Below are 6,000 nucleotides of genomic sequence, written 5' to 3'. Positions count from 1 at the left end.
GGAAAAAAAGGGTTTTGAGGCCAGTTGTTTGATCTGAGGAATACCTGGAGCCAGTATCCCTGCTCGGCTGGGATTATTCCTGCTTGGCTGCCCTCTGCCGGCATCGCCGAACGGTGCAAAGCCGGCAAGCGGCTCCGCGCCCGGCTCCGCGCCCCGCGCAGCGCCCGGGACCGGCCGCGCTCATTGCGCGTGAAAAATAACCCGAGTCTCTACGGATCGGAGACAACGATTACGCAGAATGGTTGACCAGAAAACAACTGGTTGTTATTGAGTGAGAGGATTGCTCTAATTAATCCAAAAGATATCCCCAGTGCTAAATGAGGTGAGGAAAGAGCACAAGGATAGATTTAACTCCGGAGCCGAATACAGCTGAGGCAAGGGGGCAGTTTATGACTCAACACAGTAGAATTTCTGCTTGTAAATGGGATTGCTAACATTTTTTTTTCCCCCAGCCGCAATTTTCCTAACTTGCAAATGAATCTGAAATATCTAGAAATAATAGTGTCTGTCGGGTAAAATGAATGCAGGTTTTTCTTCTTTAAGGTTTTATTTTTAACTGTCTCTAGTAAAAGTGCTTTAGTCATATTTATCTCACTCATGAAAGAGCCTCTTTCTGTAACTCGTTTTGGATTTAACCCCTTTAGGGTTACCTACAGTGTCAGCATATTTTAGATCACTGTCTGTCCCTATTTCTTCTTGGTTGTTTTATTGACATTTGGGAGGCCATGCTGTGTTAAGAAACAGCAGAATATCACCACTGTCCTCTTTGTGGTCAAGCAGCCTTATCAATGCAGAGGGAAAATAAAGCTAGGGAGGGAGGGCTGCTTTCTCCTCCTTTCTCCATCATTTCCTTTCCCCTTCGCACCGTTTCCATTTCCTCTTACATTTCCCACTTTAAAAGATGGACGATCAGTACCCGTGACCCTTAAATACCTTATTCTCTGCTACATTTACACGGAGAAGATTATTAAATCTGCAGATAGAATTAGAAGGCAAACTAAATTCTTTTGTATTGATATAATCATGGGGGTTATTTAAAATGTGATGGATGTAACCCGAGACCAGAGAACGTCCAGGATGTCTAAAAGGCAGACACTGTATGAGTATTTATGAAAAAATCTGTGTGCTCTTAAGATGTCACGCATAATCCGCACTGTGTGTCTCTTCAGTGTCACAAGCACATTTACATAGATTGTCATGAATTTCAAATTGCACCTCAAATCAATGCCAGAGTAAAATTACCTTGGAGCACAATGCAGCCTTCCTTTAAGAGTTAATCATCCAGGTCCCGCTCCGTTTGGAGGCAGTGCTGGCCCTGCAGTGACACTCATGGCTCACTGCCAACATCAGGTGCCCCAACAGGTTCGTGGCACCTCCATGGGACTGAATGCCACCAGAGTCTGGTGCCACCTCACACACTCCACAGAGCACCAAGTGTGAAAATCATGTGTTACAATGCAGCCATCACCTCAACTGGTGCTGGCAGTGCCTCCAAAGGGTGCCATGTGCATGCTTAGGTCTCTGCTTTGACAAACCATTTGTAAACATCCCATGGGGACTTTGCTCCAACAGGTATGAGAGCTCTGATCAGGCATTTTCCCAATGCTGTAATGCTGTTGCCGTCATCTAATTGCATGTGCCTCAGTTGTGGGGAAAGATGCCTTAAGTAGGCTGTTCTCTGGTTCAGTCTGACCATAAAAGGCTAAATACAGCCTTGCTCCAGCTCCATTGGTTGCCCACATCCAAATGGGATTAAGGCTTGGGCAGCAAGACCTTCTGATTGTGTGGAGACAATAGGAACTGGAGATTTTACAAGGACCAACCAGCCCAGGGTGATACCACTTGGTGAGAACAGCTGGGTCATCTGATCCCAGGCTTCTTGCCATGTCCCGAGGCACGTTGCATCTTTCCAGAGAGGATAAATGCTTCCACTATGCCCAGAAACAGTATTTATCTGGTGTAATGAGTTTATTTCTGGAGCGAGACCATATGGCTGAAGCAGTTTCTCGTGGCAGATCACCAGTGCTGTAAATCATGGTGCATCCCATAATTTTGCCACGATTCTCTCCACTACAGGCCACCCTTCTACTGTGTGAATCCCTGTATCCAGAAGCAGGCTTCCAGCAAGCCTGGCTATTCAATCCCCAGGCTGGAATTACCACATGAGGCTGGGTCAGGATGCTCCTCCTGTGCTCCTGCTGCTTGGGAAGGGAAGGAAAGGGAAGGAGGAGTGTTTGGGCCGATGGCAGCACAGCAATGAGACATGTAAATGCCAGCAATGCTTTTTAGCATTTCTCAAGCAAGAGAATGGGCCAGCAGATACGTCGTGGAGCCTCGCCAAGCATGTAGGGGGACATGTTGTTAACTTGCTGGTGGCTGCTGTAGCCAAGAAACCGAGTAGCCATGTAGGGACTGTGGCGGGCGGGAGAGAGAGAGAAAGAGAAGAGCACATGTAGAAATAAGGCTTCTCACTCAACAAATTCTGCTGTTTGCATGCAGAAAAAGAGGTATTTTTGCAAGCAGGGACTTAGGAACAAGATGAAATCTTCCCACTTTTATCAGCAAGGCAGTTAGTGACAAGCACATGGTGAAAGGCTCAAATTTTGGTGCAAATTACTATGAAAATAACTGAACACACAGAAAATTTGGAATTGCAAATATCAGGAAGCCATGGCTTTGTGGACTGACAAGATGGAAAAGACATTCATTCTAAGGGCTTTGGGGTGTAATTTAGTCTTCTGGCCACTATCCTCCTTTCGTGGGTTTGTGGCAGGTTGAGACATCCCCTCTAAGAGAGACAACAGGTATTTTATGTACATAGAAAACACAAACATCCCAGGCACTTGGGACATCTAACCAGGTATGGAAACACTGCCCAGGACTGGGGCGAGCTCTCCTGTGAATATTCTTCTGGAGATCAGCCCTCTGTGTACTTAAATGGTTAGCTGAAACAATGGAGAATTTCTTTTTCTTTTCCGATCTCATTTTAAAAGATGCAGGGAGCTGGAACTGAGTGCTTTGTTCCATCCTAAGGTAGCCTCAGTCTGGTGGTAGGTGAAGTAATGACTATATATAGTCACTAAAGTGCCTTTGGATAGTTCTGGAGAACAACTGCTGTATAAATTTAAGGTATTATTATTATTAAGGTATTATTATCCCAAGTTTGCTGCAAGTTAGAACAAGACAGCAAGAATTACCTTGGAGCAGCTAATACTGGCACAGTTGCAGAGTTTAAAGTTCTCTTTCTGTCAATATTGTGTTAATTTTATCTGGTGGTTTTGATTAAACAAACTAACCTGGAACAATTTCAGTAACTGATTTTCTAAATAGAAAAGGCACTAATAAGTGAACATCAGGTTGCACCCCCCTGGCATTCAGAGAAAGGAAAATCCTTTATGAACAAATCAGATGTGGTCACACTGAGTCCTAAACACTACTCAGCTACCATCATGCTGATTTAATCAATCCACATAAGGTAAAAGAGGTAGAAAGTGGAATAATACCTCTGATGATGAGATATTTTAATGACATGCATTGGGATAATTTAGTGGGGAATGAAAGTACTATGGATAAAAGTGAGTCAGAAAGCATGAAAAAACACTGAACAGATCAGAACACGTTTAATATCAAACAGAGGTTGAACATCCCAAATCTGTGTTTCATAGGTCAGGGGATGAATTGGAGGTGATTTGGCTGTGAGCCAGTGGGGTCAAAGAGGAGCAGGTGTAGGAATTAAATGGTGGCTGTAGTCTGGCAATCAACAGGAATAGGTCTTTTGGGATTCTGCAGTTGCTGTATCTTGCTCTTTCATTAGAAATCATGCAGGGAGAGCTCCTGGAGTGGGGAGATTTGAGGAGCTGGTGTCCTGTAAGTGTGAACCCACAGACTTGTACTGCTGGCTGTGAAGCAGGGTCCTCAGTGTCTGAGCTAAAATAAGTGGCTTTGCATACTGGGGGCAAAGCAGATTGCCTGGGCTCTGTGGTCCTGCAGTGCCCTCCTGCATGATCATCATCCTTCATGCATGATCTGATCAGTGTGAGGGATGCAGAGGGGTGTAAGGGATGCTCAGGGACTAGGTGCACGTGCTGTACTGTTTGGACCATGACCTGAAGGTAGAGAAGCTCACTGCAATTTGTTCCTCAACATTTTTTGTCCATGAGGCTGGTTTGAGACTGGTGTTTGGGATGTAAAGGTCCAGCCAAGATGCATGGTCAGGTAATAAGATTTCAAGTAGAATTTGGGTAAAATCCTAAGTGAGCCTGAGCACTCTGGGTGCTCAGGAAGGCATGGAAGGCACATGGGTGCATGCTGGAAGGCACAAGAGATGCTCCTTAGCCTGATATGTAATGTTGGATGTGTGTGAACAAAACGCTGTAATTGTCCCATCCTTCCTGTACCATCAGATGTGCCACTGACAGCTGTAAACAGGAACTTGTAAAAAGACAAAACCAAACCGACAAAATGACAATTTAGAGAAAGATCAAAACACTTGCATCTCTGTCTATTATTTATGTGGGCCTAACAAATTACAAAGCAGGAAAACCAAGGGGCAGGTCTTGAATGGATGTTGTTTCCCATACCTTGATTATCCATCTGGAGATTGGGCCCATAGCTTTTCTGAAGCAGCTTTTTTTTTTTTTTTTTTTTTTTTTTTTCTCAGAATGCATAGAAGGAGCAGATCTTTTGAGTAGGAAGGTGCCATTTTTACACAGTCACTGTTCAGACCATAGCCACACTTGAAGCCAAAAATAGAAAATATATTTTAAAACTTGTTAAATTAAAGGAAAAAAAAAAAAGAAAAAGAAAGAGGAAAGAAGGAAAGAAAAGCCTCCAGCAGAACTTTGCATTCTCTGACTTTTCAGACTTTCAGGTCTGCTCTCCTGATTACACATTTTCTAGCTGATGACATGCCATCAGCTAAAGATGGATTTTAAACACAAGTCATGTCAAAAGTTTCATTTAACCTCTTCAATATAACAAGCTGCTGATGGTTTACATTTCTGACAGTAGAGGTAAATTAATCTCTGATGGATGTTTGGAAGGGGGAGAGATCTGCAAAGACTAAGGAAGAAGTAAGATGGTAACTGGTAAAGTGGACATCTTCTGGAATGTAGTGAGTGGTGGGTGGGATGTGGGTGTGGTGATATTTCTAGATCTGCATCTCCAAGTATAGATGCATCACACTTGCTATGTGTATGTATGTGTGGTTTTTAAATAAAAGTAGTTTTCCATTATACTGTGCAAGTCTGACATTTGATGAGGTAGAATATTTCCAGATGGGTTGGATTTTGGAGAATAGGGAGTAGGTTATGATTTGTCTAATGAAATGTTAATTTTTTGGCAGTCAGAGGGGTTTAGGGTAAATCAGTTAAACCCAAAGATGATTAAAAAGGGATTTGTGAAAGTTTGGAGTAGTAATTAGTATTAATTGAGGCCATCATTTTATATGGTAAAGGAAGTATGCACGTGTAGTTGGACAACAAAAAGAATGCCAGGCTCGTCATCCTGATTTCTGGGGGATGTAAAAGTTTGGGAGGGAGTTCTTGTTAGTAAGTAATCCCAAGAGACATAACACAGGAAAACCTTGACACAAGGAAATTCAGCCAGGAGACAGCTGATTTCTCAGCTGGGAGGTACTTCAGCAAGAGATGGCATCTTGCCGTCTCCACCAGGACTTGGTAATAATTCTCACTATTCATGAACAGATGTCTTTGGTTGGATTCCCTAGGTGCATTTGAATTCATTAAAGGATCTAGGGAATCAAGATATTAATTCTAAATTATTACATATTATAGATTTTATTTTCTGGAAGAATGGGAACATGGCAAAGAAAAAAAGAGGTTGTAGCAGAAGTGGCAAATGATGTCAAGGTAGCATAATCACAGAACACCATTATGCCACTCTAGGCTATATTGTGTCTTTTTTTGTTGTTTTAACAGTGGCTATCTAAAATAGAGTGACTTTTAAATTTTGTGTACTATGAGACCACAGTGGGGATCT

This window comes from Vidua chalybeata, chromosome 12 (genome assembly GCF_026979565.1).
Source record: "Vidua chalybeata isolate OUT-0048 chromosome 12, bVidCha1 merged haplotype, whole genome shotgun sequence".
NCBI lineage: Eukaryota > Metazoa > Chordata > Aves > Passeriformes > Viduidae > Vidua > Vidua chalybeata.
The sequence above is the reverse complement of the archived record's forward strand: the minus strand, read 5'-3'. Positions refer to the sequence as shown.